This window comes from Thermobia domestica, chromosome 17, assembly GCF_964235325.1.
Source record: "Thermobia domestica chromosome 17, izTheDome1.hap1.1, whole genome shotgun sequence".
Lineage (NCBI taxonomy): Eukaryota > Metazoa > Arthropoda > Insecta > Zygentoma > Lepismatidae > Thermobia > Thermobia domestica.
In genome coordinates this window covers 161,312,633-161,336,036 of record NC_137470.1, presented here as the reverse complement: position 1 = coordinate 161,336,036, position 23,404 = coordinate 161,312,633, and the positions used below count along the sequence as shown (strand labels likewise).

At 36.2% G+C, this 23,404-nt stretch overlaps 1 pseudogene across 2 annotated transcripts in view; it reads left to right on the top strand.

Moving 5' to 3' along the window:
* Positions 1 to 1,452: 1,452 nt before the first annotated feature.
* Positions 1,453 to 23,404, top strand: part of LOC145674449 (glucose dehydrogenase [FAD, quinone] pseudogene) — a 96,312-nt pseudogene continuing 74,360 nt past the window's right edge. Inside the window, exon 1 of one of the 2 annotated variants that reach the window (XR_014128936.1) lies at positions 1,453 to 1,671. The product of XR_014128936.1 is annotated as a glucose dehydrogenase [FAD, quinone] pseudogene, transcript variant X1 (transcript). The remainder of the gene's footprint in view (positions 1,672 to 23,404) is intronic. The other variant, XR_014128937.1, reaches the window with a different exon arrangement.

Sequence of the window (23,404 nt, the reverse complement as noted above, 5' to 3'; positions counted from 1 at the left end):
CGCTTTGAAGCAGAAGTTACACTCTAATGACTAAGAATAAGCAGAGGGTATACGGCGTGTACCGCCGTGTACCCTCGACTACAGCCCTGACTGTAAGTGGTTGATTCCTAGCACTTTCTGTTCGAATAGCGGGTCTTGAAAGACGATAGGATCTTTTCGAGACACTGAATCAATCAATCAATCAATCAATCAATCAATCTATCTATCTATCATCTATATATATCATTTATATATATATATATATATATATATATATATATATATATATATATATATATATATATATATATATATATATATATATATAATGAAAGTCACTATTTTGTGAGTTCATACCTATTGAACCACCCGACCGATCTCGATCAGATTTTTAACATAGATGACTTTTGGCTTGTCTTTTTTTTTTTTTTTTTTTTTTTTTACATTTCACTTTGACGGTACAATTGAGGATAGGGTACGGAGAGATATTTAAAGAGGGTCAAAAATGACCAATAATAGTGTCGAATCCATAGTTCCCGGGGTTGCTAAGAAATAGTGGCACTTGTGCTGCTGTTTAAAACCAAATTCAGCCCCGGAACTTGGGGGAGGCGAAAATGACTGATGTTAGTGTCGAATCCACAGTTTCCGGGGTCCTAGAGATGAACAGTAAGACTTCCGATGAAGTTTAAATCCAAATTCAGCCCCGCAACTTGGGGAGGGGAAGGGAGGGGAGATATATAAAAATGATCGAAAATGCTAGGTCAAATCCTATATTAGTGTCAAATGCGTTGTTTTGGAGGTCGTTGAGATGAACAGTGACACTTCCGATGCCGTTTAAATCGAAATTCAGCCCTGCAACTTTGGGAAGGGGAAGGGGGATATATAAAACTGATTGAAAATGACCAATATTAGTGTCAAATCCATAGTTTTCGGGGTCGTTGAGACTAACAATGTCACTTCCGATGCCGTTTAAATCAAAATTCACCCCCTTTATGCAAAAAATGAAACGTATTCTCACCCTGCGAAGAACGGGTATTCTTATAGTCCATATCTAAAATATATTCCTCACTATTTTTTTACTATTTTCGTTCAGATGCTTGTCGATAGACGGAAGGACGGACTTTGCCGTTCTACATAACCTTCCATACAGTATAGCTTGGAAGTCTACAAAATACACTTATTTGTGTTTTGTCTTCGCATTCTCATCAGTAGTGATTCGTCAACATTTTGTGTAACATATTCTGCCTTAAAATAACCGTTGCTTACTTATCAGAAACTAATTAGTATAACTTCTAATCTCGAACAAGAAGTTTACAACTTTTTTTTGGATCTTTTTTCCAAAACATTTTCGCACATCAGCAACTAAACCATGAGAAAATGTAATGTTAGTGAATAACACAATGATATGCATAGTAATTTTGACTAGTTTAATCGCACACAAGAAAGTTAAGTTCAAGGTCTTGTCGATAAGATAAGATACCAAAAGGTCAGTTCGTGTTGGCAGGTCGCGAATGAAGTGAAAAGTCACCACAGTTCACGAATAACTTTAAATTTATACCAATTACAACATGTAAACAACATAACTGATTAGGGAAGTGGATGATTAATATCTAAAAGAAGGCTTGGCTTCAAAAATTGAATAGTTCATCAGGAATCTGGCTTTAGACAGGAACTATCAGTCTTCATTCCAAGGTAAGACTAGTTCAGAATTGGTTTACAAGTAATGAGTGAAGTCGAGTTCGTGAGTCATGCTTCTTAAAGATCCAATCTTCAGGATAAGAGTTTCAAATCTTGTTTGATAGCTTCAATTCTACATCGCAAAAATTGAACCAGTGTTCAAATATGATATTTTTAAAAGAAATGATCTTCTGTCATTGCTTAACATGTTCAAAATTATCCTGAAATGTTTTAACAGTGAACAAAACATGTTTAGAATACGTCCTAACAGTGGTTAATAGGAACTTCCCTAAGAGTGTTCAAAATGTACCTGAGCTTCTGATGTGCTCAATGATTATACGGACACAGAAACGATTTTAAACAATGTTGGGATACTTTACATACTATCATCTAGATATTTATAAGTTGTTTCTGCCCTTTACTCATTAGACACATCAGAAATTTAGGTAGGCCTACATTTTGAACACTGAGGTCAATTTCTATTAACCACTGTTAGAAGGCAAAAGTTCAGGTACATTTTGAACACTCTGAGGGCAGTTCCGATTAACCACTGTCAGGAGGCATTCATGACACTAGGTAATGTGTAAAGTGTCCTAACACTGTTTAAAAGTCGTTACGGTGACCGTATACTCATTGGACACAAGTTCAGGTACATTTTGAACACAGTTCCTATTAACCACTGTTAGAAGGCAGAAGTTCAGGTACGTTTTGAACACTCTGGAGACAATTCCTATTAACCACTGTCAGGATGCATTCTAGACACTAAGTAATATGTAAAGTGTCCTAACACTGTTTAAAAGTGGTTTCTGTGTCCGTATACTTATTGGACACATCAGAAGTTCAGGTACATTTTGAACACTCTTAGGGTGTTCCTATTAACCACTGTTAAGAGGTATTCTGGACATCTTTTATTCACTGATGGGAGATCTCAGGATACTTTCGGACATATTAAATCATGACGAAAAGTCATTTGTAAAAATTGTCGGAACACTGATTTATTATTTCAATGCAATATTACATTTTTTCTTCTTTAAGCCATAGACCTTAAACTTTTCTCGAATATAGTATAATTTCTTTAAAATATAGCTACCTCGTGAATAAATGATGTCATTGCCTCGGGTGCTAAGACCTAAGGCTATAAACGCATGCGGTTTGCATGTTACGTTAAATTGTGGTCGTGCACATCGTATGAACCGATTCATGTAAATTTACAACAGAGATAACTCACTAGATTAGGTCCATTATTGTCCCAATTAGGGTTGTCAACTTTTTCTTTTCGTACAAATAAGGAAGGTATTGTTAGGACCTTACAGGGGTAATGTATGAATAGAAGATGCTTAGATTTAAAACATTTTATTACACAATAAAGATTGTAGAATATAGAGGTTCTTATTTAAAGCAGTATTTGTTTACATCCTTAGCAATAGCCTCAATTTTAGAATTTTTATGCATCATCTATAAAATATCTCTAAGTATAGTCAACATTCCTACGAGGGGTGATCAGAAAGTAAAGTTACAAAGCCTGAAGTGAAACGTGTACATATTATTTCATACAATCAATATAGCCAACAGATAGTACATACATTAGGGTATTTTTCCACATAGTCCCTATATCGAAATGAAATCTTTAAGTTTTACGTCCCGCGCTTATGCTGTCTAGGTTAAAGCAGACGGTGATGATGAGAAATGAATGAAATGGTGGAATGAAGAAAGTGGGAGGGAATGGGAGAACCCACGGTGTTTGTCCAACATAAAGTTCAGTTGGCGCTAGTTGGGATCAAACCAAGGACCCCATGCACCAGAGGTGAACACTCTAACAATGAGCCACCGCGGCCCCAGTTTCTATATCAGTTGAGGCACTTGTCGCATCGCGGGATGTGTTTGAAGTCTCTCCTGGGGAAAATTCTGTTTTTGCATGTTCAGCCACGTTGTCACGAAGTGTTGTACCTCCTCTTCTGAAGTGAAGCGACGGCCCCCTAGGTGTTCCTCCAAGTGTGAAAACAGTGAAAGTCGCTTGGAACGCTGTCCGAGCTGTAATGATATCCAGCAAAACTGCTTCAACAGCGTGGTGGTCTTCTGGGCTGTATGTGGACGTGCGCTGTCGTGAAGGAAGATGACGCCATCGGTGAGAAGTCCTGATCGTTTCCTCCTAATTGCTTTGTACAATCATGTCAGTGTCTTAGAGTATCGGTGAATTTCAGCTGCGCTTACATGTTTCGTCCACAGAAACGGGAGAACCCCGAGGAAACCTATGCACACGGTGTTTGTTCACCACAAAGTTCACTTGGCGCGAGCCTTTTAAGAGTGGAATTTTCGAAAAAAAAAACTGAAACATATTTTTGATTATTCTTATATGAGTTTATACCAGGGTAGTTAAAACATTTCCGGAATGTAGTTTTGACAGTTACAATGCAATCGCAACAACTCTTGTACAGCATAGTCCTTAGGTTACCTGCTTATGAATTTGGCAAGTGTGAACAGGTCATAACAGGCAGTATACGAGTAATGTAGCTGGACGGAGTAGTGAGTGGTGATTAGTTGGCGCAGTGCAAGCAACACGCAAATATCAAGTTCATGTGCAAATTGGAAAATGTCTGCTTCAGAGACTTTGAGCCTCAAAACAGTAATGCTTTAAGGAAAAATTGGCCTCAAAGGTGCCCGTTTCACCACCGTAGAAGACGATCAGAACCAACGTGACGGCTGAACATCGGAAGAGACTTCGTCTGTTTCCGGGTACGGTGATAATGCTTTAAGGAAAACTAGCCTCAAAGGTGCCCGTTTCACCACCGTAGAAGACGATCAGAACCAACGTGACGGCTGAACTTCGGAAGAGACCAAAAGAGGACTTTCGCCTATGTTTCCAGCAATGACAGGATCAGTAGAGTACATGTGTGTGTTCCGAAGAAGCCTACTTTGAAGACGATTAAGTAAATGTATACTTATATTGTGGCAATAGAGAGTTGCAACAAAATTCTGAAAACTTTTTGACTGCCCTGATATAGCAAACTTCACATCTACAACTTACGCAAATCTTCATAATGGACACCTTCTCAATACGAAATGGGACATTTGTATGTTATAGAATCGAGCCCGGTTTTCCTTCTTACCAGTTAGGAGCGAAATTCTCGCAACCGCTGAAACATGTATTGCCTTATTTTTACATGAGTGTATATAGCGAATTTTACATCATCTTCAAGCCAAATGGCCTTCCCCTTAAAGGGTAAAAGATCTATCATTCAGAATAAAATATATTATTACCTTACCTAAACAGAATTCCATTGTTCAAGGTTCACACCAATCATGAATTATTCAGGTTATTAATATAGCTCGTTTCCCTTACCTTTTCATAGCCAGAGTTTGAGAGCCAGCCTCACTGGACACTCACTCTTTCTCCGGTTTATCACTTCAATTCAGGTACACCTGAAGCCATTGAAACCAACTATTTAGTTTTCCAGATCTTATAATTTTAAACGACACAGATTAACACCATATATTAACATGACATAAAACCCATCAATCTATGTAATTAAATAAAATACACTTATCAGCTCATTCTAGTGGCCTTCTACTTTTTGCTGACACTTGTGTTATACATAGCACGAGACGACGATAGTCTCCATGACACGACTGCTCTACAGGAGGACACAAATTACCTTATAGGCTCGTGTAAAATGTGGCATTTGAAAGTTAACAGCAATAAATGTAATAATAGTACCATGGCTCTGAAAAAGTTTTCTGTTCCCTACATACCATATCAACGATTCCCCTATTACATATTCTGCTAGTCATAATGATCTTAGTGTCATCTTTGATTCGAAACATCTGCTTAATAGTTAAGAATTCAATGCGCATGTTGGGGCTTCTTTACCGATTTATTGAATTACGCACTGTGGCATCATTAGCAACATTCTATAAAACTAATAGTGCCAAAGATTGAATACTACATGGGCCATGGCGCACCTATACATCTCTCTAGACTTGATTCTATTCTCAAGTCTATTCCTATATTTCTTTATTGCTATAGTACACTTTCGTGTTCTCCACTTCGAATTTTACCTAAGGAGGAACTCTGAGTAGTATTTGAGTGACCCTATCGCACTTTTGGTTATCCAATTCAGGGACCCATGCACCATAGAGTAGTCTGAATGAGTCAGAGATGCTTTGGCCCGGGGTTTGCGTCACCTATTGAAATTTTGCTTATGCTTACTCAGGGACCATGGACCATGGGATCCCTAGAACCACCCAGGGTAATAAGATCACCTTGATCCACCTCAAGAGAAGCGTATAGAACCTCGTTCCCTTTGGTGGGTATAAATTATCAAAAATATCAATTTCGGAAGATTTTTGTTTTTACTTATCCTATCATCTTTGATGAAGTCTTATTGCTTCATATCGTTATATGATTGGGTACAATGGTTCAGGACACAGTACACACCACTTTTTAAATTTGGGAGTCATCTCCTTCCCTTTGATGGCTATAAATTATCAATTTCGGAGTTTTTGGTCTCGTTTTGATGAAGTTTTATTACCTTATATGATAGACCCTCCTCAAATGATTTCGTTCCCTTCTATGGGCATAAAATTTGAAGATGGTCATTACCTTATTTACATTGATGTGGTACAGAAGTTTCTTGGAGGACCCACCTTAAATGATCTCTTTTCTTTTACGGGTATAAAATTTTGAAGATGATTACCCTCTTTCTTACCTTGATGGAGTACAGAAGTTCCCCTGGAGGGCTCATCTTAAACAGAGGTTATGTATAGACCTACCTTAAATGTTCTGGTTCCATTTTATGGGCATAAATTTGGAGATTGTTATTCTCTTTGATGATCGCTTTGTTATATGATGGAGTGCATGGTGTATTATAGCCATCCTTAAATGTTCTCGTTTCCTTTTATGAGTATAAAATATCGACGGTTTTTATTACTTTGATGTGATCATGGTTATATGAGAGTCGAGGAGGATTGGTCGAATGCACTCCTTTTAAATGTCAGGATCATTCCTTAAATTTGGCAGGGTACCTAATTTGGAGGACAAAGGTCATTTATTTTCTAAGATGTGTAAAAGAGGGGCGATTCCGGACCTGGTTAACACCAATAATTTACGTCGTTTTTGATCGTAGATTAAATGAAATGTTGCAAAGTTTAAAAAGCTTCTTCGTGTATTGCCTTATGTGTGTAGGGATGGCCAATTCCGGAATTTTTACTTTCCGGAATCCGGAAAGTAAAATCGGAAAAATCCCGGAATTCTGAAAAATTCCGGAATTCAGAAAAAATCCGGATTTTGGAAAACTTCCGGAATTCAGAAAAATTTCGAAATTCGGAAAAAATATCTTTCTTCTTGTAGTCCTAAAAATTTTGTTCAAATGCAAACGTACAAATTTACTTTTTGTAATCCTAAGATTTTATGATGCAAGATAAGCTGAAACACATCCTAAAGTATACACTACTCAATCTTTCCTTGGTTAATGAGATGTAGCCCAAAAGTACGATGCACTCCCAATATTTAATTTTTGTTTTACTGTGATATTGTCCAGAGATAAGACATATATCACACCGAGATCAACAAAATGACATAATGAAGATGTTATCATGCGTAGTTTTCGAGAAATTCGTGAGAAACGAATTTTTATGTAGTTAAAATATGCGTTGCTTGTTGCCAATGTGATGCAATTGGTAACTTTTATGCTGGATTATTATTATTATTATTATTTGGTCTAGGAATTAATTCGTGCGGTTTTACAAAAGATGGCGTAACTAGCTTATTGTCCCATAGTTTCGTTGATCCAAACATGCGTTGAAAACTACTGTCATTGAGCATCTTGTTTAGTATATGTCAGTTGCTTGAAGCGGAAACAACAACATTTTTTCTTCAACTGAAAATGGCGCATTTTGTGCCTGATAAAGTGTTTTTGCGGGGAGTTATTCTTCATTGCTTTAACATGAAGAAAAGTGCTACCGCAAGTCATCATATTTTAGTGGAAGTGTTTAGTGACCATGCTCTAGCTGAGCGAACGTGTCAGAAGTGGTTTGCACGGTTTAAAGGTGGTGATTTCAGCTTGGAAGACCAAAAGCAATTTGGACAGCCAAAAGAATTTGAAGATGAAGAATTGAGAGCATTGCTTGATCAGGATTCGTGTCAAACGCAGGACGAACTTGCAGAAGCATTTGGAGTTGAGCAAACAACAGTTTCCAAACGTCTCAAAGCCATAGGAATGATTCAAAAGATGTCTTATTGGGTTTCACATGAATTGAAAAGAAAGACGTTGAAAGAAGAAAAACCGTTTGCGAATTGCTGCTTCAAAGACAGAAAAGGAAGGGATTTTTGCATCGAATTGTAACTGGTGATGAGAAGTGGATTCATTACGAGAATCCTAAACGAAAAAAGGCCTGGGTGAAGCAAGGTGAACCAGGTCCTTCACAACCGAAACGAGATATTCATTGTGCAAAGATTATGCTGTATATATGGTGGGATTTGAAACGTGTGGTGTACTATGAACTTCTGAAACTTGGTGAAACTATTAATGGACACCGCTATCGACAACAATTAATGCGTTTGAAGCAAGCTCTGGCCTGAAAACGACCAGAATGGAATAACAGGCATAATAAACTTATTTATCAAGATGATAACGCTCGACCACATGTCGCAAAACCGGTCAAAACCTATTTGGAAAATGTCGGATGGAAAGTGTTACTCCACCCGCCATATTCACCAGACACTGCTCCGTCTGACTACTACTTGATCGATTGCATGAATAACGATTTGATTGGACAGCGGTTCACTTCTTCAGAAAATATCGAAAAATGGATCTTTGATTAGATTGCGTCAAAAGATGAGGAATTCTTTCGACACGGAATCCGTAAATTGCCTGAAAGATGGGAGAAAGTAGTGGCTAGCGATGGACAATATTTTTGTTAACGTATTCATTTACTTTGTTTTTGAAATAAAGCTTCAATTTTTATTAAAAACCGCACGAATTAATTCCTAGACCAAATATTATTATTATTAGCATGCTTTACTAGCATAATTTCAGCATACTTTCACTTCTTACAAGGGCTCTATATATTAGTCAGCCACTTTGAAACTAATTCAGAGAGCATTTCGCGAAAGAAAAGAAAGAGTCTTTCACAAGTTATTTTTAATTGCACAAAAATCGACAGTTTCTAAAATCTTTTTTTCTTTCTAAAGTAAGGGGAAAAGCGTAATAAGAAACAACTTCTATCTTTTCCATTGTTTTTTAGTGCAATATATGAGTGAAGTGGCGTGTTAGGGGTGTACGAGTGTATATATAATTAAATTTAGTGAATTCAACATAATTCTAGGTTATAGTGTTATTTTGTATAACTGGCATATGGAGTGATTCTAAGTATTGTTGTGTTTGATGTGGTCCAAGAAAGTGAAAATTGCACCTAATGACAACGAACATGTTATGGGAAGTTGCAAAAGCAAATATTTCTTTAAATGTCGTAGCATATGCTTGTAGTATTTACTGTCTTTAATTTTCTAAGAGTAATAACATACATTTAATTGCATGTGTGGAATTAAAAATTAAGTTGTTCATTAATCCCTGTTTCAATGACTTTTGCAAAACAAGCATCATTATTTATTACTATGATTAATATTATCCTTTCTATTTATTTGTTTTGCAAATTTGTTATTCAATAATCTGATCACTCAGTTTTCCAGACAGAATTTTAGGATATTCATGAGCAAGGAATCAAATCTCCTCTTACACTTTCATTGTTTAAGAGTACAAAGGGCTAGTACCTACTGGCGTTGCTCTTGCTCTTGTCAATTTACTTGATAAAATATGAAATACTATATACGGTATTTTAACTGAAAAAGATAATATCCTATTAGTTATACAACCTTTCGTCAAACAAAATATTAGACACAAGCAGGAAAACTAACATTTATATGCAAATATTCAGATCATGTCTTACCCCCCCCCACTTTTAACGTCCAACCGCCGCCACTGATTATTATTATTATTATTATTATTATTATTATTATTATTATTATTATTATTATTATTATTATTAGTTTATGTACTGTAAAAGAAAAAAGAACCGTTAAGTAGCAGAACTTATCTATTGTTTTTTGATATCTTCTAACAGTAATGACATACTGCTTGTAAATACGCAATGACTATCAAGGACAACGGCATATTAATGTAAGGAATACTCTCCAGACTAGCAATAAATAACAGATAAACAATAGTTGCAAAAGAAGAAAAAGTAACCAACTTGGGCACGTCAGAGGACATCCACATTGCCCATTATGTTCGCGAGAATATAGGGACGCATTGTGACTCTAGCAAAGAGCGTGGTGTTATCATGTTCGTTTGGCTAATTTTAATATGGTGAGCCTGATGTATATAGTTGTTAAAGCAATATTATTACTCCAAAAGCTGTACGATGGAGGCATTAACGTTTATATTAATGGCACTAATGAACACTTACTTACTCTACCTCATTTCTGAGATGATTCTTAGACGTGGGCCTGTTGGCATGCAGTTAGAAGACCTATATCCATTATTTAAAAAGCGCACGTTATCTGTGGAGTACTAACGATTTGCGTCACTATCGAACACTAACGTAGCCCTAGCGATGTGTAAAGTCGAACTTGGGGTCTGACGTAAGTGGCTGGTCAACTTCACGGTCATCATATTTTCATTATTCATACAGGGTTTATGTCACCCGTGGCGAACATGAAATTCGGCTCCCCCAAATTTATATGTACATCTATCTATCTATTGTCCTTTTAGGCGCCCCTCCAACCACACGCCCAGGGCACGTTCCTTCCCCTTAGTAGCGGCCTGTATTCATATATCTCTATATTTGAAAAAAGTTCTGACTGAGTGAGTGTCTGATTGACTGATCAACGTTGAGGCCAAACAGCTTAGGCTAGAAAATTGAAATTTGGACAAGATATACAGTAGGTACCACTAAGAAAGGATTTTTGGAGATTCGACGGGGCAGTGGCAGAAGAGGAATTGCAATTACTTTCTTAAAATGTCACATTAGGGTTACCCACGAAACGAGAAGATAAAAAAAAAGTTTTATTGTTTCATCTCATTTTTTTTGGTAAAAGTCTCGCCTCGATTCCCAAACAGTTCTCTTTCGTCTTAAATCGATTCTAGGCAAGCCTTTTTCGTCTCCCTTCGAAAATTAGTCATCTCGTGTGTCGTAAATGTATATACAGTAGACTACCGACTATCTGGTCTAATGTTCCAAAGGGTAAGCCGGATAAAAAAATGCCGGGTACATTGGAGTACTATGATTAGTACTATGATTGTTGCTCCATACATACCATTAGAAACACACTTTTTTGCATTACATTCCGTCTTATTAATATTGCATGAATACTTAGTACAGACAAGTAATTTATAAATATTTGTTAATATGGTAGCATACGTTTAAACGGTATTATATGAAAAAGAAGTCAAAAAGAATAAAAGTAGTGTACACATTTTAAAATAAATTTAATAATGTCTAATTTAGTTGCAGGAAACATGAACAAAAATTTAAATCAGGAGTACTGACGTACTGCCGTAAGTAGTACGGACCACCCTTAGCGTCTCGCGATCAAAATTAACTAGGCCTAAAAAAGTCAAAATATATAGTATCTAGTTTTAGAAAATGTCCTTGATCGATGGCTGTTTCTTCTTGACACAGTTGCATTTTATGAAAGCATTACCAGTTTAATAGATAGTTTACAAAACATTTCTCATTTATTTTACGGAGTTTTCTCTCTTTCTTTCTTTTTCTGTCTCTTAACTAGGCCGGATAGTACAGACTCTACTGTACTTGACTTTTGGAAATAACGCAAACAGTAGTCTTTGTGGAATAATTTATTAATAGGACCAGTGGCGGCTCGTTTCTGAACCCAGCATGATATGCGCAAAATGAAGTAGCAATTTGCTTTGAAGCTATCTGAATACAATATCCTGATGGACTGTAGAATATCCCCGTGTCCTATTCGCTTCTTCTGCACAAAATTAATCTAGGAATTTGGGAACTTTTATTTTGATACATCAGCAGGACAACCATAAAGCATAAATAGCAGTAAAAGCATAATGGGATTTTTCACCTATAGTTGGTACCATACCTGTGATTTTGACTACTTTCCGTATTCAAATTTGCTAATATTATAAGCACAATAAAGCATAATTAACTGAAATAAAGCATAAAGCATAATGCTTAATGCTTTTTTATTCCAGAATCTGTGTATGTGTACATCAAAGAAAAATATGTTAATGATCAATGATCAACAAAGGCTGTTATCAATGCCGCAAACAATGGATATCAACTACCAATTGCCTTTACGCGTAACAATGGAAAGTTCGAATTCCTCCTCTCTTCGCACCTTTCGCTCAGAAGGATTTTTTCTCACTTTCTGTTAAAAACCAGACAAGGCTGGTTGTGCTTATTCCAAGATACCAAAATCAAGAGTTTATACAATCTCAGAGAGTAAGAGAATTCTCAACTGACCATTTCAAAGTACAAGGCTGTATTCTACTTTGTACTCTTTGTTCTGAATTCATTAAATATGAGAAGTCTACTGTGCAGCTACATGTTTCTTCTTGGAAACATCGCCTAAGGAAAACTACACAAAATGTAGCATTTAATGATGTAATTTTAGTGGAAAAAATTAATAGTTTCATATACATTTTTAATAGAAATGCTTAAAAATTAAGTATAATTCAGGGAACAGCATATTAAGGCATATTTTAGGAAACAGCATAATAAAGCATAATGTAAGGAAAAATAAAGCGTAATATACAGCTGTATAAAGCATAAAGTTGGTTGCCCTACATATCTGGGATAATAAAATATGCTTTGGCCCCGCGTGGCGTAGTCGCTAGCACTCTCGTCTTTGGTGCGAGCGGTCCCGGGTTCGGTTCCTGGTGGGGACACCCGGTCGAAAAAGTGTAACAGCTTTTTTTAGGCCAGATATTTTGAGTGAGTTTCTCCCTGAGTTTCCCTCATTCACACTAGGGAAATGCCGGGATGGTACTTAACATACAGGTCCCAGGCCGCTTCCTTCTTTTCCTTTTGCCGGATAGTGTGCTCGCCGAGGGATGTCGTCCTCATACGTGACGGGGTAAATGGCCATAGATGCCGACAGCTCAGAAATCTAATCCCTAATAAAATATACTGGTTGTATCCCTTGTTAATATCGTTTGAAAGTTTATGTTTAACAGATTGTAGAAATATATGTCATAGGATATATATACATGTGTGTGTGTGTGTGTGTGTGTGTGTATTTATCTATTTTCAACCCTGAGACGACTTTGAGTTTAACGTTCCGTTGAGCAGCGAGGCTATATGATCATGCCTGAGACGATAGAAAGCGAAAATATTATACAATTTTCCAAACTCTAATGCAATGTAACTATTTAAATTGGGTCGAAGAGGATCCAAAACAAATTGAAACATTAATGAAAATGAGATATAAATTATGGTAGTGTAAGCGAACATACAATAGAAGGTTTGTTCTAAAAATTCAGTTGTACTCTTGGAGGATACGAAAGATCACTAACGTCGTTCGGTTGTTGGATACTACGAATTGAAGCTGATCCCCGAAGCAGTTCTGCGGAAAACGACAATACGAGAAGTTGCAAAGAAACTACGCGTTGATCATTCGATTTTGAGAAACTAGAAAAGGTGAAAAGATGAATGAATTGATCAAGAACCAAACAAATTGATGATTTACATCTGCATTACATTGCTGCTACTTATGAGCGACGAAAGCTATACATTTTTCGAACATATTCATACAGGTAAGGAAAACTAAATATTGTACCGTAAGCGACATCTCCTATCCATGTTTTAAGTTATGTAACTAGTCAACCTCAGGGGCGGATCCAGGACCGACTTCTGGGGGGGGCGGTGGGTTGTCATACTGCTCCTTTTAAGGGCTCCAAACTTTGGGATGGGTTTTATTTATATATATAAAATAAGAAAGCTTTCTCTTCTGGGGGGGGGGGGGCGATCGCCCCGATCGCTCCTCCCCCTGCATCCGCCCCTGCTCAACCTTCACCTTGGTGTTGTCAAAATTCAGCATATATCAATAGATATAATAAGTCACAGCTAGGCTTAAACAATGTATACGCATCAAACCTAAACTACTTGACTCATAACAGGTCAAGTAATCAAACCTATACTACTTGACTCGTGTTTTAATACCATCAACTGTAGACTCATTCGCCGCTCCCTGTTTCTCCTGCCACCACATATACTAGCACATTCTTCATGACGGAGTTCCTTTCAAGGTAATGTTCCAACCAGTTTCTCTTCCTCGTTTCTATTACACCTAAAATTGTTCTTTTCTTTCCCACTATTTCTAACACTTTCTAATTTGTTTCCCGCTTAACCCAGCCAGGCACGTAGCCAAGGGGTGGGTCCGGACACCCTCCTTCGGAAGCAGAAATGAAAAAATTAAGGAATGATAGAACAAAATGAAACGAGAAAAAGAAGAATCAGTGTTAAAAATATAAAGCTACAGCAAGCGTTTTGTTACTTTTTCTTGCGAGGATCTTTCTGTGGAGGAAACGGGGAAGGGGGGGGGGTCAAGTTGAAAATGGATAGTATTGTAACGGAGCATTCCGAAGTCCCTCTAGCTCCATGCTAATCCTATGGACTACAAATGACAATCGATAAACCGATTCGATCACAGAGACTCTCAGGTTGAACTTAAGAAATGTCCACAATCACCAATAATATGAGCCTGGCAACGTAGATTCTAGTTACACTTACAAGGAATGTCCATAAACCGTGAGAGTTGGATTTTGATGAAAGTTAGTAACAAGATTCAGTTCGAGTTACTAAGTAATGTAGTAATAGTTACTCGATGCGCAAATGCTTCGTTGAGCTGCTACACAGACGCCATCTTGAAATCCCGTAGACAAAATCCAAGAATACCCTATTGGCACAAAAATGGATAAGCTTTTGGAAGATCTGACTTTACCATTGTAAACCGGGATAGAGCATCTATATGCGGAGGTGCTTCCAGTCCATGACAGCCATCCTAAAATTCGCCATATTGAATCGCGGTCAAATATGATAAATCAAAAGGAGGTCATGTAGGGCACCAAAAAGCACAGGAATTTATTCCTGAATCCATTTCCGTAACCAAAGTTTACATATTTGTTTTCACTTCACAGTTAAGGGCTCTCTCACCCACAGAAACATATAAAAATAGTGCGAGCAATTTCGCGGCAACACTAATCTTTTTTTATAGGATATCTTTACTGCCAAAAGAGATTTCGTTATTATCCTTGACGGCATTAAACGAAGATAAGAGAAACAAGAAGAAAGAAGACAAGAAGAACCGAGTTCAAATGACCTCGGAAAACTATATCTTTTTCAATACTTTTTTGATATTCTTTTACTCGAGATTTCTTCATAGCTTGTTATTAAAATACTTACAAACATATCCTCATTTCATTGTCCTAACAAATCAACATGGGTATATTGTCAGTAAAATATTAATATTGATTGAGCCCCTGGTGTGTAACCACAATATTTCATGTCATGCACCCATTAGAGATCTTGGCTAAACGAACCAATCTATGTTGCCAGTAAAATAGTTTAGAATGATCGAGCCCCTGGTATAATAATCACAGTATTTCACACGGACCCCCCTATTACCAAATTCTGGCTACGTGCCTGACCTACCTAATTCTCTACATTCTTTACCAAGCACACATTTTCTAAAGCGGAAAATGCTCCCTAAGTACCTAAGCTCACTATTTCCATCAGATGCACAAATTGGGTACCATTCTATCTACATGAATATTATATAAGTTACGTCGATTACTGGAAACCGTAACTATTGACTCTGTACACCGTGGCCAAAATCGATGGTAATCCATCAGATAGTTCTTGAGACTGTTTGTTTCCCTGACGGACAGAATGAATATAGGGCTATATAGAGTTTTGGTAATGGTAAACTAAATTCGTTAATGAGTGATGATGGAAGAAATATAAGAAAGGGAACCAAGAGAACCACCGAGGACACTTTCAAACACAAAATTAGCCATCGAAAACCCACATGGCCTGGGTTAGAATACCATAGATGAAAACTCTACCACTGAGTCATCAATCACCCGCTGTAAATTAATGAATGCCTGCTTATGTTAATTATAGAGCAATTACATTGTATACTGCGTAAAGTCAAAAATTATAAATATGGATTTACTGTACATAAGTATGTTGACAATAAGCGAATGTTATCAGAATGGTTGTTGAGATTTCTTTTCCTTCACTACCATTCGTCTGGTTAGAAAGTAGTTTGCAGTGCTTTGGAACAGTTGCATGTGAGAAGGCGATGTTTCAGATATACTGGCGCCCTTTTTATGTGTGAAAATAACACCTTCCTCACAAGGCAGTAAATAACTTTAGTAGCAATTCTCTGCCTAAGTGATAAGACATATCCAACTAGAAGAAACTAATACAAGTTACAGTATATATTCATTATGGTGTTTTTTTTTAAACTGCCACTAGCTAGGGATGGCCAATTCCAGAATTTTTACTTTCCGAATTTCGGAAAGTAAAATCGGAAAAATTCCCGAATTTTCCGGATTCCGATATTTTTCGAATTCCGGAATTTTTCTGAATTCCGGAAAGTAAAATTTCCGATTCCGGAAAATTTGTTTTCCGGAATCCAGATTCCGGAAAATTTTGGCCATCCCTACTTATAATCATGTGTTTAAATGGAAACGTCAGCTATATTGTGTTTTCGTTGTCAATATCATTGGCATTCTTTTGTTATTGTATATCTAACATATGTGGTGTTTAATTGTCAAATAGTGTATAATGGTTTACTTTGAAAGAATACATTCATTTTTAGAGAAGGTAAAAGAGGGAAGGGTTGGGTAATTTCTGTGTGTTTTAAAATAAAAAATGACGTCACATTTACTCTTTGCTTAATTTTGATTGATTCGTTGTAATAACTCTTCTAATGAGACAGTATGAAACATTGTTAAGTTCAGAGTGATTTAAGAGCTCAGTGTTTTGTTGTTTAGGAAGCGCTTCCTTGAAAGATACAGTGTTGCCAGACCTTTTAATCTAAACTGTTGCGATTCTTTTCGAAACGGTTCCGCTGAGTGCAAGAATTTACAAAATTAAAAATTTTGAAACTAAAAGAAAATTTCAAACTAAAATTTTCAAACAAAAATAATTTTAAAGTAAAAAAAAAATCAAACAAAATACTGAAACTAAAAAAATCTCAAAACAAAATATGGAAACATGTTTTTTGAAAAAAACTTTCAAACAAATATTTAATCTAATGGATTTCAAAACAAAAACTTCAAGTTAATTTTTTTAAAAAAATTTCAAAAGTAAAAATTTCAAAAATTTTGGAAATCTAAAAAATTCTTAAATCAAACTTTTTTGAAGTAAACTTTTAAACTTATAATTTTCGAACTTAAGATTCCAAACCGAATTTTGAAAACTAAAATTTCTAATCAAAATTTTTCGAACTAAAATTTAAAATAAAATTTTGGAATTAAAAACTTCAAAGAAAACTTTTCCGAAATTTTAACAGATTGAAAGTGGTCACCTAATCAGATTACACCTTAGATTATGAATTATTGCTAAAGTTGAAAGTGAAGCCAATTAACAACTTTTAATTTACTGGTTTAATTTTAAATTATCTTGAACTATTCAGGACTAAATTTGATATGATGAACTATTTAGATAATCATAGGTGGTCATTTATTTCGTAACGGGACAATGAAATGAAGTCTCAAGCTCATTTCATTAAACAAAGTATCTGGTCAGCCCTAACTCACGAACTTTTCTTTGGTAAAGTAACATAGTTTACGGTTTAAGATTTACATTATCTTGAGAATGACTGAGAACTACAATCTAGTTCATAGTAGTACTCCCCCCTCTATGGCTTATCGACTCAGCAAAATTATTTATGACGTCATAGGTCAAAGGTCAACGCCCTTGGCCCGGTGTCAATGACCTAGGGGTACCTAGGACCATCTCCTGTAGATTTTGGCAGGAGTATGTTGGCCCACCCCCTAAATTTTGGCTGGGGTACATAGGACTACTCACCTTAAATTTTGGAAATTGTCAAATCTAAAAATTTGGAATGGTAGCCTAGGACCATAGTATGTATAACTATTAGTATTGGGGGTCTATCTTGTTCTCTTTCATGGGTAAAAAATTGCTAAAAATTCAAATTTCGGAGGTTTTTGACCTAGTTTATCTCCTTTGATGAGGTCTTATTACCTTATATAGTAATATGGGCGTATACAGGGGTTCATTCCCTTTCATAAGATACGCGTACATTGATGCACTCCTTTAACAATTTGGGAGGGGTACCTTGGCCCACCCCTTTAGTTTAGGAAATTACCCAATTTAAACATTTGGTATCATAGCACTGGACTTAATATGTAGCATTACAAATTTGGGTGGTCCATCTTGTTCCTTTTCATGGGTAAAAAATTGCCAAAATATAAACGTAAGCAATACGTTGTACCACGTGTTCGGATTTTCACCCATTTTATTCCTTTTGGATGAGGTCTTATTACCTTATGTGATTATGTAGGCATGTACAGGGGTCTATTCTATTTCTTAAGATATAGATACATCGATGCTTCCATCTTAAAATTTGGCAAAGGTACAACTATGAGCAAAATAAATGACGCGTCTCTTTATTTTGAAGTTTCTAAAAATATCTCCGTTTTCTTTATATGTTTGAATTTTTGGAAGGTTTTCCCAGCAGGAAACGTTAATAACAAACCCGTTTTTAATATTTGTGTTAGATATTAGCTTAAAATAAATAAATTAGAAGCAAAAAAACATTAAATCTACCGAAATTATGAAAATTACCAACTCTGCTAAAGTGGAAAGTTTTCAAGAACACGAGGGAATTCTGCAGTTCAACACGAAGCAGCGACATCTATGTCATTGAGAGAAATGTGGATTAAATCTACAAACGAAAATTTTAACGAAATATTTCTAATATGTCTTATTATATGCATTATTTACGAACTCCAAATATATGAATCTATACTAAGTATTAACGTAAAGATAGAGCAAAAAACTGGAAATTACCTGTGGAAAAGGACGAATTGGTTGCACGGTCGTAATGAAAACTCGTCTTTACCGTAGAACAGGTTCAGTTCACGTACAGAAACAAATAGCTCAGTTAGTTAAAGCAACGAGTCTGTATGCCGGAGTTAGTTGGTTCATACCCCATAAAAGTGCAACTGTCATTTTTATTACTATCGTTATTTTATTTTTTTTTTTATGTAGGAAAGAATCAAATTGTAACATATGTGTAAAACTCATGACGATACTAGGGATGGCCGGATCGGGATATGGCCGGATTCGATGATCCGGATCTGATTTGGTCCGGATCCTTTGGATAAGGGTCTCGGATCTGGATCCGGATTTCGGATCTGGATCCGGATCTCGAATCTCAGATCTGGATCCGAATCTGGGTCCGGATCTCGGATTTCGGATCTGTAACTCGAATCTCGGATCTGGATCCGGATCTCGAATCTCGGATCTGGATCCGAAATCCGGATCTCAAATCTTGATTCTTATCCAAACCCACATCCCACCCAAATTGTGTTAAACTTGAATATCTAAAATTCGCCGAAAGTAATTTCATGAAGTCCTGACAGTGAAGGAGAAAACAGAAAATTGAGATGAGTATTGACAAGTCTATTCGTCTTCTTTATTCTACTCTAAAGACCAAATGCTTGGCTTACTTTAAAAAAAAATGATCCGAATGAGAGTTCGAATGTCGAATGTAGGTCCACTCGGTTGCAGGAACGTGATAAAATACACACATATATATATTTGAAACCGGAATACAAAACTCGAATATTTAAAATTCCTCAATACACCTATTTCATTGACAGTTAAGAAAATATAAACAGTTAAGACAAGTATTGACTAGTTTTTACGTATATTTATCTTGCTCAGTCTGCTCTAAATATCAAATGTATACCTTACAATTAGATTTAATAATTATTTAGTAAATCACAATATGAGTACCGAGGTTAAACTATGAATTTTGGTGCCCCTTATCTAGATTTGAAATTTCGGATTCATATATAGAATCAGGCTGAAAGATAAATATTTGAGATCTGGAAACCGAAAAGTGCTAGTACCAAAATCATAGCCGTTTGTACCTAGGTAATGCGAGCGGAAGGCACTTGCACTAATTCCGCATGTACTTCGGGGAACACGAGAAACTAAAAACAGATAAATATTCCTTTTCAGGGTAAGTCGCACTTTAACATAACTTTTCATGAGTTTTGTGTTCAAATATGAAAACTGTAATGGCGACTTGTTTGAAATAAAGGCCTTTTCATTTTTAACAATAAAGTTAGGTACTTTCACATTGGGAAAAAATTAGCAAGGCACATTCCACTGGTTAGGGTGCTGATTCTTATGGAAGCTTTCACTTGAACCAGAAGATTTTCTCATGTGGGTATCCGATTGCCACAATTCACCTTGCTGAAAGACGTGGTTTATCAGGAGGTCGGCCAAGATTCTTTTGAACTTAGCCTGTAGACTGCTTCTGGTCTCAATTATTCCCATATAACAAGACTAACCATATATATAGTTGGTTCGAAATGAGTTAAAATATCACTAATTGACCTTAAGGGGATAATCGTGATTTAAATATTCGTAAATCAGAAGAGATGTGAAAGTTAAGTGTTAAATCCGATAATTCCGGAATAAACTAATGATAATGAATTATGGAAACTAATGATAGCAATAAAACTCCTTATGTAACATTTTCAAAGCTAAGATTAACAGTTATCTTCTTGAAGAGGGTTTACGGCAACATAGAATATTATAAATCCAATTATTATAAGTAGTAACTCTGACAGCCCCGCATTTCACATCATCATCGTCCTTCATCCTGATAAGTGGGCAATTCACTTACCCACAATGACTTTTCAGGCGTTCTAGTGACATCGATATCTCAGTTTGGGTTTGGGGTCATGCTTCGGTGAACCCTGACTATCACCATCCGCAGCTTTTAGGGAATCAGAACTTATTTCTTTATTAGATTATGTGGGTAACTATAGCTTTTCGTCTATAGAAGTCGGAGAGTGTATGGTATTATCGCAGGAAATATTTGATACATAAGACTTAGATTGTCAGTATTTAGGAGCAGCTTTTAAAATAATCAGTTACTTTAAATGTGCTACAGATTAGCCGAGAAAACCCGACAGCCATGGTCGAGTGGTCTGCGGCATTAGGCTGTGGATCGTTTGCTGTGAATGTCTTGGATTCAAATCCCGCTTCGGGCATAGGTGTTTTTAACTGTCCTCATTTACTTCTATGTCTGCGTGGTGTCATAATGGTTACAGTGTAATCCGTGCAAAGCGTTCAACAGGTTAAATAATCTGATAAAAAGCTGTTACTTTTTTATACATAAAAAACAGTGGTTAGCGCGTGCCTTCGGTGCCCGTGGTCATTGGTTCAATTTCCGGAGAGGCACTCAACAATTTCGATGTTGACCCAGCATCGTAGGGACAATTGGGGAGTTATCTTAAGTAAGAGGTAGGGGACTCCAGTCTAGAAAGCCGGCATTAGGGACTTTGAGTGTCGATGCGTTGACTACACATCTCCACTTTGAACGTAACCCTCTGGTAGGAACCAAAGGACTGTCGTGCCAAGAATTTAGTTTGTTTTAATTATCATAAATGCCTTCTTTATTATTAAATTTTATCCAATATTTTCTTTTCAACTAGTTTGCGAAACTCAGAGCTAGCTACTAGTTTTCTTTTTAATTCATGTTCATAGCACAACTAATCACTAAGGAAAAACAATCTTTTCAATAAAATTCGTCTCGCGTCTTTCGTAGCAGTAAGTTTAGTGATTTTTAGCCTTTTTTTTAAAAGTTGAAGGTTTTTTTTATCATTTTCCCCTCGCTTTTCCTATTTTTTCTAGTTTTACCTATGTTTCTTTGCACGGACATTGCGCCTATATGCACGTGCTTAGTGTGTTCGTTTACAGAAGCGGGCCATTTTCCTGCCACTATAGAAAGTAAGAGTGCCCTTATCAGAGAAATATTAATTGACGTATTTAAGTGAATATATCTGTGATGAAATCATAATTACTCAGTTTTTGCATCGTACATAGTTTCCTCATCCTCATTAATCTCTTGACCCCCGCTTCCTGAATGTCAATTCTGGTATTCTTTCTTGAGCAAGGCCTATTTAATGGGGGACTGATGTCTGATGTAGGCTTATTAACTATAACATCAGCAATAAAGAAAGTAGGGTTTAATTTCCACTAATTTTAAAACATTACGTTAATTAAGTAATAATGATAATACGGAGCGAGCTCAGGCTACTTGTTAGGACTCTTGCTTCGCAATTGGATAATACCGGGTTCGAATTCGGAGACCAGCCATCCTGACTGAGGATTTTCCAGGGTTGTTCCTCAGTTATACTGGGCAAATGCTAGGTTAGTACCTTATCTAAGGCTCTGAAGACCTTCCTAACATTCCTTTTCCAATGTTTTCACCTGTTGTTTACTACAGTGTAAAGTGGCCTCTGAAGATGTATCTGGTAGCTTATAGTAAATAAACCCCAACAACGTAATATATCTTCACGACACGTGTGGGTTAATTTAACTACAGCTTTACAGTCCCAATAGATAGATAAAGTTTTAATATCAATTTCCTGACTTTTAAATACTATTTTCATATTGTTTCAGCTTTCAATTTTCTCATGTATGTTCCCACCGAGAATCGAACCTGAGATCACATGAACAAACGCGAATATGTTAAATATTTTTGTACTCTAATATACAAAACACAAAACGCTTCAATGATACGATGTATGGATATGTTTTGGTTACGTCCTGCAATGTATGATTAAAGAAATCTGGAGGGTGAGGAAAAAATAACAGAAATCTCTTTTATATTTACTCCTTCAACAAACTCCTGACCTCAGAAGGGCAAGCCATAATTTAGGTAATAAAGTCATACAACGAACACTTTTATTAACACTAGGCCTAATAATACTACACAACCATATCGCTCTCCTGAAATTCTGGTGTGTATGTTTAAAAATCTACTGTTGTTACACGCCAACCAGTCTATATTTTTTGTTGTAGGTCCTACGTCGGGGAGTAATACTTTCATGTAATGAACCAGTAGGCAGGCCATAGTCTGATTTTACATTGTAGCGTCACGAAAGCAAGCAAGGTTTATGAGTTGATTTTGAGTTTAATGTCCCTTTTAGCAGGGGGGCTATATCAGACGAAAATGGACTTTGAGGAAAGAGCACGTTTCGTTTAGTACATTAATTTATATCTTATTAGTTCAAGGGAGTCTCAAAATCAATTAATGCTTGATTCTTAAAACACTAATCTAAATTAATTCACTATATGAAGAGAGAAATGTTATAAAGTAGATCATATTCTCATAAAACGTAATACAAATAGCTTCCGATTTCAAATGTTATGCGAGAAATAATTAAAACAAAACTTTTAATTAGAATACTTACTTATTTCCTTTTAATTTCGTGAACAAACTTCTTGAAGTTAGGGCACTGTTTGTTGCAAATTACACACACTTTTGAAGGATATAATTTCTGAAATGAGCGGTAATGGTCATATGTACCATAAAATGTTGCATCATTACCGATAACTATTCTTTTGCACCCTCGTTCTGTTGTTATTGTATTATCGTATGCAAAATACGTTATTGTTTCTCCATTTTCACATTTAGGTAGTAGGTTTTCAATAT